Below are 10,274 nucleotides of genomic sequence, written 5' to 3'. Positions count from 1 at the left end.
TGTTGAAGAAGACTCTTGAGAGTCCCTTGGACTGCAAGGAGATCCAACCAGTCCATTCTGAAGGAGATCAGCCCTGGGATTTCTTTGGAGGGAATGATGCTGAAGCTTAAACTCCAGTACTTTGGCCACGTCATGCAAAGAGTTGACTCATTGGAAAAGACTTTGATGCTGGGAGGGATTGGGGGCAGGAGGAGAAGGGGACGCCAGAGGATGAGATGGCTGGATGGCATCACTGACTCGATGGACGTGAGTCTGAGTGAACTCTGGGAGTTGGTGATGGACAGGGAGGCCTGGCGTGCTGCGATTCATGGGGTGGCAAAGACTGGGACACGACTGAGCGACTGATCTGATCTGATCTGAGTGACTTCTCTTTCACTTTTCACTTTCATGCATTGGAGAAGGAAATGGCAACCCACTCCAGTGTTCTTGCCTGGAGAATCCCAGGGACGGGGTGGGCTGCCATCTATGGGGTCGCACAGAGTCGGACACGACTGAAGCGACTTAGCAGCAGCAGCAGCATAGCCTATTAACAATGTTGTAATAGTTTCAGATGAATAGCAAAGGGCCTCAGCCATACACATATATGTATCCTTTCTCCCTGGGTGGCTCAGTGGTAAAGAATCTGCCTGCCAATGCAGGAGATACGGGTTCAATCCCTTGGTCGAGAAGATCCCCTGGAGTACAAAATGGCAGCCCATTCCAATATTCTTGCTTGGAAAATTCCATGGACAGAAGAGCCTGGTGGGCTACAGTCCATGGGGTTGCAAAGCATCAGATACGACTGAGCGACTAAACACGCACACATGCATTTCACCCCCAAACTCCCCTCCCTTCTCTAAGTCTGTGAGTCTGTTTCTGTTTTGTCAATAAGTTCATTTGTATAATTTCTTTTTTGATTCCAAGTATCAGATCAGATCAGATCAGTCCCTCATTCATGTCTGACTCTTTGCGACCCCATGAATCGCAACATGCCAGGCCTCCCTGTCCATCACCAACTCCCGGAGTTCACTCAGACTCACGTCCATCGAGTCAGTGATGCCATCCAGCCATCTCATCCTCTGGCGTCCCCTTCTCCTCCTGCCCCCAATCCCTCCCAGCATCAAAGTCTTTTCCAATGAGTCAACTCTTCGCATGACATGGCCAAAGTACTGGAGTTTCAGCTTCAGCATCATTCCCTCCAAAGAAATCCCAGGGTTGATCTCCTTCAGAATGGACTGGTTGGATTTTCTTGCAGTCCAAGGGACTCTCAAGAGTCTTCTCCAACACCACAGTTCAAAAGCATCAATTCTTTGGCACTCAGCCTTCTTCACAGTCCAACTCTCACATCCATACATGACCACGGGAAAAACCATAGCTTTGACTAGACGAATCTTTGTTGGCAAAGTAATGTCTCTGCTTTTGAATATGCTATCTAGGTTGGTCATAACTTTCCTTCCAAGGAGTAAGCGTCTTTTAATTTCATGTCTGCAGTCACCATCTGCAGTGATTTTGGAGCCCAGAAAAATAAAATCTGACACTGTTTCCACTGTTTCCCCATCTTTTCCCATGAAGTGATGGGACCAGATGCCATGATCTTCGTTTTCTGAATGTTGAGCTTTAAGCCAACTTTTTCACTCTCCACTTTCACTTTCATCAAGAGGCTTTTGAGTTCCTCTTCACTTTCTGCCATAAGGGTGGTGTCATCTGCATATCTGAGGTTATTGATATTTCTCCCCGCAATCTTGATTCCAGCTTGTGCTTCTTCCAGCCCAGCGTTTCTCATGATGTACTCTGCATAGAAGTTAAATAAGCAGGGTGACAATATACAGCCTTGACGTACTCCTTTTCCTATTTGGAACCAGTCTGTTGTTCCATGTCCAGTTCTAACTGTTGCTTCCTGACCTGCATACAAATTTCTCAAGAGGCAGATCAGGTGGTCTGGTATTCCCATCTCTTTCAGAATTTTCCACAGTTTATTGTGATCCACACAGTCAAAGGCTTTGGCATAGTCAATAAAGCAGAAATAGATGTTTTTCTGGAACTGTCTTGCTTTTTCCATGATCCAGCGGATGTTGGCTAAGAAAGTAGATCTTAAAATTTCTTATCACAAGAAAACAAATAGTTACTATGTGGGGTGATGGATATTAACTAAATTTACTGTGGTCATCATTTTCCAATATGTACATAAATCACCTACAATTAATACAGTGTTATATATCAATTATATTTCAATTTAAAAAGGAAAGGGAAGAAAAAAAAGATGCTAGGTAATTCTGAAGCCCTTAGACCTAAGTATGATCTGAAAATCTGAGCATTTTAATTCTATAAACTAGTCCGAAATAAACAATACGAAGCCTTGTTATACCTGTTGCAAAGTCTATTGTGTATTTTTAAATATGATGGGCACATTAAATATTTGAAAATGTATTTGAAGTTACTGTATAGTACTTAGCCCGAATTCCACCCACTTTCCCTTCCTAAAAGAACCATGCAGCTGTTAGTTTGTTTAAGGAAACTTATTGTCTGGTTCTCTTGCACCATATCTGCAAAGGATGTGTCATTTATGTGTGTCAGTAGCTATGGAAAAAAATTGGCTTCAGTGACCTTTCCCCTGACTGAAATTTTGTGAATTTTTAGGTGTTTGTGTTCAAAGACAGCAATGCAAAAAAAGAAAAAAGAGTTCCAAGATCTGTTTTTCTTACACTTCCTTTTAAACTACAGTTTCTGAAATCTTAAGTTCCAATTACTGATTCTAAGAGAGGGTGTTTTTCCACAAGGCTCCTACGTGGCTTTTAGGAATTCCCAGGGTTAATAATTTGTCTTTGTGCCAAACCCCTGGCTTTATTTTCCTTTGCCCATCTGCACATTTTGCATGGATACGGGCTATTGGTGTGCATATGTATCCAAGCTTTTGCATACGGAATGAGTATGCTTTCCAAAAGCAGGGCCATAGAAGTTCTAAAGGAGGCAGGGAGTTCTTGGAGACAGTCCAGCCACACGCTGCAGATGGCGCTGCTGTGATGGGGTAGGGGGCCTCCACAGCTCGGATCAGGCCTCTGCTCCCCACAAACCTCTGTGCTTTCCAACGCAAGGCAAGGGCTCTGTGCACTTAATTGTTAATAAGGGCCTCTCACAGGGCATTAAGTATGAAATTCACAGAGGAAAATGCAAGGCTCTTTGTAATGAATGCAGAATAATGTCTGCTCTGTTTTGTTTGCAATTTGGAAGGGGGAAAAGAGGTCTAAAGGCTAAAACCAGTGTCAGTATTTGATAAAAATGAAGAATAATAACAGTGATCATCAAGCTGTGTAAATTGCTATAAAAGAGGAAGCAACAATAGGCTGGTTATGATCTTGGTGGTGTCTCAATCCTTTTCACTTAGTTTCACAGAAAGCCAATTGTCCAGTAAAAGTAATGGTTTATAGAGATATTTAAGTCATCAAGCCTGAGGAGGCTGCTAGATGGAAAAGGAGAGTGGACAGAGTATTTGATCTAAGAAAGAAGGGTATTTAAAATTTGAAGTCAGATCCTTTACATGTGGAATCTAAAAAGACCTGATATAAATGGACTTACATACAAAACAGAGAGAGACTCACAGACTTTAAGAATGAGCTTGTCAGGGGCAAGGATGGGAAGAAGGGATAGTTAGGGAGTTTGGGATCTACTTGTGTACACTGCCATATTTAAAATGGATAATCAACAAGGACCTACTGTATAGCGCATGGAACTCTGCAATGTTACATGGCAGCCTGGATTGGAGGGGAGTTTACGGGAGAGTGGGTCCATGTGTATGTATGACTGAGTCCCTCTATTGTTCACCTGAAACTATCACAACATTGTTGATTGGCTATACCGCAATAGGTGGCTCAGATGGTAAAGAATCTGTCCAAGGTGTGGGAGACCCAGGTTTGATCACTGGGTCAGGAAGATCCCCTAGAGAAGGGAAAGGCAACCTGTGCCAGTATTCTTGCTTAGAGAATTCCACGGAGGAGCCTGGCTGAGTCCATAGCAAAGAATCGGACATGACTGAGGGACTAACACACAATACAAAAAGAGGACAGAATGCTGGTGGTGGTTTAGTCGCTAAGTCGTGTCCGACTCTTGTGACCCCACGGACTAGAGCCTGCCAGGCTCCTCTGTCCATGGGATTCTGTAGGCAAGAATACTGGAGTGGGTTGCCATTTCCTTCTCCAGAGGACAGAACAGCTGGGGAGAATTTGGAATATCTAATTCTGAATTTGTTTTTTTTTTACACCTAAGTTTGCACTGTCGAAGTTTGCAATGACGATTGCTATAGAGAAGAAAATAAGCAGCACTAGCCCCCAGCTGGTTTTGACCCTGAGCTCCAGCCACAAAGCCATTGTATCTGAGGACAGTGGCTGACAGCTACTTCAGGCCTGCAAACTACACGAAGGGGTTGGAATTGATTTACTTTAGAAGATTCTTGTTCCATTTGTCTTCGCTCTACAGTACCTGCCATAGCTCTTCATACATAGTTGACACCCAAAATATTTGTTGAGCTGAAATGATTTGGTACCAACTGAACAAGCACAACAAAGGCAGGGTGTGCAGGACAGGACAACACTGAGCTGAGCTTATGCAGCTGTGAGAGAATCACCTTAAAGAGTCTGGGGTAGGGGTGGCAATGTAGAATTCTCTGGCAGTCTAGTAGTTAAGACTCTGCACTTCCACTGCAAAGGAGTTAGGTCCCACATGCTTTGTGGTGCGGGCAAATGGAAAAAAAAAAAAAGAGTTCAAGGGAACTTCTGAGGGAGGGAACAAGGAAGGGGAAGTGGCTGATGTACCTTATCATCAATCTTTTGATGGGATGAAAGCGCAAATGCATCAATTCTCAGACAATGCAAAGCAATGAGACTCAGACTCCATGTAAACCATTTGCAAGGAAAGGTGGAATTTGCTTAGGAAGGACGATTTGGGGGTTATCATATTTTCCATTTATACACAAATTCATTCCAGGAATAGCCATTTACTTAGCAGGTGTCCCTCTGGTCCCTCACTAGGCGTGGCCAGCAGGTGTGCCATGGCATGGCTGTACCCTAAGTGCCTTCTTCAACAGAAGGCATTATCAAGTGCATTTTTTAAAGTACTGTGTTGACTTGACAATGGCTATCATTATGGTGAAATAACTTCAGAGGAAGCACATTGAAAGCAATGTGCTAGTCACCCTCACTCTGAAACATCAGTGATGAGACAATCCATGAATTACTGGGTGGAAACAGTAATTCAAATATAACGTATTCTTTTATACACTGTTCTTTAATAACTGTTTCTGAGAGTAATCTGTTATTCAAAAACAAAGGTTAATGAAAATGTTTATGTGAAACCTATTTCTAAGTTATTAATATGAGCTTTAGGGGCTATTGGAAGGCAACTACTATTCAGAGGGCAGCAGGAGCTGGTAGAGTAGATGAGATTGTCCAGGCAAGGTATAGAGAGAGGAGCGGAGTGCCTGGGACAGGCAAGGTGAGCGTGTAGATTTTGGAGAAGTACAAAGTGAAGAGCCTTAGAGGAGAGAGAAGAGCCAGCCAGAGACGATGGGAGGAAAACTATGAAGGGTCGTTGGGTGATATAGACACAAGAGAGTATTTCCAGAAAGGAGTGACTGTTAATAAATTATAGTAACAAGCTTTGTCAATTTTGATAGTATTTTTGCTTCCTACTCAAGCTTCAGAGGGTCCTGTACCTCTCTAGATATTTCTGGGATTAGTGATTTAGAAACATAGGTAATCTACCTAGGTACTTTGTATGTATATAAGTTTTGAATAAGTCTCCTATGGCCATGCTTTCTGAACTAGATTTTGAATAACATGAGCTGCAGTGGGGCAAAATATTTGACATCAAGTTCTAAAAAACTGTGAGTAAGGACAGCTGTGGGCGTCCCCTCCCAGCCTCTCCCCTGAGCACTGAGAAATCACAATTACAGTGTCTTCATGTGAATCCTTTCCACCCCTCAATAATTTTTACTATCTAAATAAAAACATTTGCAACCGTTTTCTTAGAAAAAAGACTGCTTTATTCATTGTTTGGCTGCAGGGGGTCTTTGTTGCTGCACCTGGGCTCTCTCTAGTTGCGGTGCCTGGGCTTCTCACTGCGGGGGCTTCCCTTGTGTTAGAGCACAGGCTCTAGGATACTCGGGCGCCCGTGGTTGGGGCACGTAGGCTCAGTGGGTATGGGGCCCGGGCTCGGTTGCTCTGCAGCATGTGATATCTTCCCAGACCGGGGATCGAACCAGTGTCCCTTTCATTGCAAGGCAGATTCTTAAACAGTGGGCCATCAGAGAAGCCCCCTTTACACCTTTTTGAAAATAAAGATTATTAGGATTATTTCTGCTCTAAAAGTAGTACTCCTTGGAGAACATTCTCATTACAGAAAATACAAGAAGTCAGAGAAAAATCCATTATACAGGGATCTAGTTTCTGTTAACATTTTTAAGTGTGTTTCTTCTCCATCTTTTTTCTACTCCTTTAAAATTTTCTTTCTGACAATTCTGAATAATTTTTATAAATACTCTTATGTGTTGTTTTTTTTCCACTTGATATAATACAATCAGTTTCCACTTTTAAATCCTCATAAAGATTATTTTTAATGGTTATATTACATAATTAACAAGTCCCCTATGGTTAAACATTTGTATTAATTTCTAGTTTTTATTATGATTAAAAACTCTATCACATTTATTCTTAATGCTTTTACAATTTTTCACAATATTTGTGTGTGTGTGTGTTTGTCAAAACACAATATTTAATTTAACAGATTAAGAAATACAGATGTTCTTGAGGCTATTGATTTAATTTGTTAAATTGCTTTCAGAGTTCCCAGTAGTCTTTATTGTAAGCACAGGCTTTAGAGTCAGTTACAGGTCGAATCTTGACGTCATTGGCTGGAGCGAGACCATTAGAGGGCCTTGCCAATGGTGAATGTGCCAGCAGCCCAAGCCCCCAAAACGTAACTCAAAATAAATGCAATATTCAGCCGGAAATATACTGGGAGGAAGGCTAAGGAATAGATGTTTCCCTGTGATGACTGCTTTAACGGTTTTCTTTTTTTGACTGTCAGACTTCAAACGCTTCATTTTCCCCTTGTTTTTGGTGTCCCGATTTCGCTAGTCCCCTTGGCACATGTTTGTTCACTTTGTAAAGTGATGGGGCTGCAAAGAACAACCTTTTGTGCTGTGAGAACTCAGCAGGGTCAGGAGGTCTCTCTAAACCTTATCTTTATTTTATTTTATTTTATTTTTGGTTGTGCTCAGTCTTCCCTACTTTGTGGGTTTTCGCTAGTTACGATGAGCAGGGGCTACTCTAGTTGCGATGTTCAGGCTTCTCTTGTTGCAGAGCAGAGGCTCTAGGCACCCAGGCTTCAGTAGTTGCAGCACGCTGGCTCAGCAGTTGTGGCTCCCAGGCTCTAGAGCACAGGCTCAGTAATTGCGGTGAACTGGCCTAGTTGTTCTGCGTCATGTGAAATCTTTCCGGACCAGGGATTGAACCCATGTACCCTGCGTTGGCAGGCAGATTCTCAACCACTGTACCACCAGGAAAGTCCTAAGCCTTATTTTTAAACTGAAAATAACAATATCTATTTTATTAGTTTGTTTTAAGGGTTAATTTTCTTGCTTTGTATAGTATCTGTTATGTAGTAAGTACTCAATAAATGATAGCTGCTGCTGCTATTTTTGAGATGTGATAAATTTACATTCTTAAATGCCAGCAAAGTATGACAATACTTATCATTAAATCTTTTTTGAATCATGTAATAATTTTTGAAAATGGAGTCTCATTCTTGTTTAGTCTACTTTGTTTCCTTATGAGGTTAAACCTTTTTTTTCTCTGTGTTTATAGGCTATATTCTCATTTAGAATTGTATGTGTGGTTTCAAATCTCAGTGCTTCCACTCTCTGAGTGTGCCACCAGCCCAAGCCCCCAACAGATACCTCAAAATAAATGTAATATGCAGCTGAAAATATTTTGGGAGGAAGGCTAAGGAATAGATGTCTCCCTGTAATGACACTTTGATGCTTTTCTTATGCACTGATGTAATATCTTGCCAAATGTTACATGGCGTTTGATAAGCAATGGAAGACCCAAGCTCAATGGTACTAAAGAAGGAAATGTACTATCTGCCCTATGATAGAGTCCCAAATAAAGCCTCTGGTTGGGGTGGTAGGGGGAGTATGATTAGGATTGACCTTTTCCTCTGGAAAGACTTGGCTTTGCCCCACCTTTAGTGATTATGAGATGTCTATAGCATCTCTAGTTACCACATCCATACACAACCCTAGAAATGTAGCTGAATTTTCTTCTGATTTCTCACTGGGGAAGAATTTTGTAATTTTAAAGAAAAAAGGGAAATTAGTAAGTAAAAAGATCAATACATTTAAATTCATAAAAATTGTTCTTTAGGATATGTATTGCATTAGTTATTGTTTGTTTGCTTTTGCAGTATTCAGAGAAATACAATTTAAAATCACAACAAAATACCACTACACATCTATTCAGTTCAGTTCAATTCAGTCGCTCAGTCATGTCCAAATCTTTGCGACCCCATGAATCACAGCACGCTAGGCCTCCCTGTCCATCACCAACATCTATTAGATTTGCTAAAATACAAGAAACAAAAAAACAAACAATAAACTGGCAATACCAAGGCCCAGTGAAGGTATGGAACAACAGATTAAATTTCAGATAATCCTGGTAGGAATACAAAATGGTAGTGTGAAAAAGACAAAGGCAGTATCTATCATGAGTGAGAAATTATTTCCCAAACACTTCTTAGAAGATTTCTCCCTCTCAGCTTAATCGCGGGAATCTGGCACTTGTTCATTCCTAAACCTGATCACTTGGCAAGAGGAATGGGACCACACCTTCAGTACCTGAGACTATTCATCTCCTGGGCCTGGACCAGGGCCTTGAAATAAATCAAGGTGTGAATGTGAGCCTGACTGGGTGGAGCTCGGATGGATCAGAAGACTGACAGGTCAAAAACAGCTTATGGCTCCTGAGGTGAGTGACATAGGCAAGAACCTTCACACCTCTGACCCTCAGGTTCTTCCTGGACCAAGTGGGGATGTCCACCTTAAATGAATGTTTGCAAACTCTCCAGCATAGACTTGACCAGGGCTAGGTGCTCAGAAATTATATTTCTACTGATTTTGCTTTATTTGCATGAGCATTTTGTATAATATAGTTGGCCCTTGAACAACATGTGTGGGGGGGAGGGGTCAATTGTAATATGTTGTCTTTCATATGGATGCAAGATTTTTCCTAAGTTAAGGATATATTAGTTGGGGGAGTCAGACAGTATGAAAGTTTGTAATCACTGTGATCAAGTGCATTTATTCTCTTCTTTTAAAACATTTCTTCTAACACTTTTAAGCTTAGAAAGTACTCCCAAACTCCTTTGCACTTCACTGATAACTTAATACAAAGTCGTGTTTTTCCTTTAGTCTTTTTGATGTGATTTGCACTTTCTGCTCTCTTTAATCCATATTGGATTTGGTATGGTCTTAGATGTAAAATAAGGATCAACATTGACATCTTTCCTTAGTATGTAACCAACTGTTCTACTATCACTTATTAAATAATGCTCTTCCATGATGTGTGCAGTTCCATGGTGTAATGGTTAGCACTCTGGACTCTGAATCCAGCAATCTGAGTTCAAGTCTCAGTGGAACCTGCCTGTGTTTTGCCGTCCTCATTAGTGTAGTGGTGAGTATCCCCACCAGTCACGGGGGAGACCAGCGTTCAATTCCTGACAGGGAGGCAACATGTCCTTTGGGTTTCCCTGGTGGCTCAGTGACAAAGAATCTGCCTCCAATGTGAGAGACCCGGGTTCGATCCCTGGGTCAGGAAGATCCCCTGGAGAAAGGAATAGCTACCCACTCCAGTATTCTTGCCTTGAGAATCCCACGGACAGAAGAGCCTGGCGGGCTACAGTCCAAGGGGTCACAAAGAGTTGGACACAACTGAGCAACCAACACACAGCAACTTCCATGGTACCTTTATCACAACAAATTATAGTTTTATACAGTTTGGAACTAGAGACCGGGAAAATGTCTGCTCACAGTAAACCAAGGAGTAGGGAAGAAGCCCTCTAACAGCCACCCCCTCCACACACTGCAACCAAAACTGTAAGTTAAGAAGTAATAGCTGTGGGACTTTCCTGGTGGCCCAGTGGCTAAGACTCTGCATTCCCAATGCAGGGGGCCTGGGTTCAATCCCTGGCCAAGGAACTAGATCCTGCATGCTGCAACTAAAGACCTGGTGCAACCACTTAAGTAT

At 42.0% G+C, this 10,274-nt stretch overlaps 1 non-coding gene across 1 annotated transcript; it reads left to right on the top strand.

The window, feature by feature from the left end:
• The first annotated feature begins 9,597 nt into the window (after positions 1-9,597).
• Positions 9,598-9,669, top strand: TRNAQ-CUG (transfer RNA glutamine (anticodon CUG)). Its single transcript has one exon. It is a non-coding gene; the product is annotated as a tRNA-Gln (tRNA).
• Positions 9,670-10,274: the final 605 nt, after the last annotated feature.

Source organism: Bos indicus, chromosome 1 (assembly GCF_029378745.1).
Source record: "Bos indicus isolate NIAB-ARS_2022 breed Sahiwal x Tharparkar chromosome 1, NIAB-ARS_B.indTharparkar_mat_pri_1.0, whole genome shotgun sequence".
NCBI classification, from domain to species: Eukaryota; Metazoa; Chordata; class Mammalia; order Artiodactyla; family Bovidae; genus Bos; species Bos indicus.
Note: the sequence above shows the minus strand (reverse complement) of the source record. Positions and strands in the feature narration are given on the sequence as shown.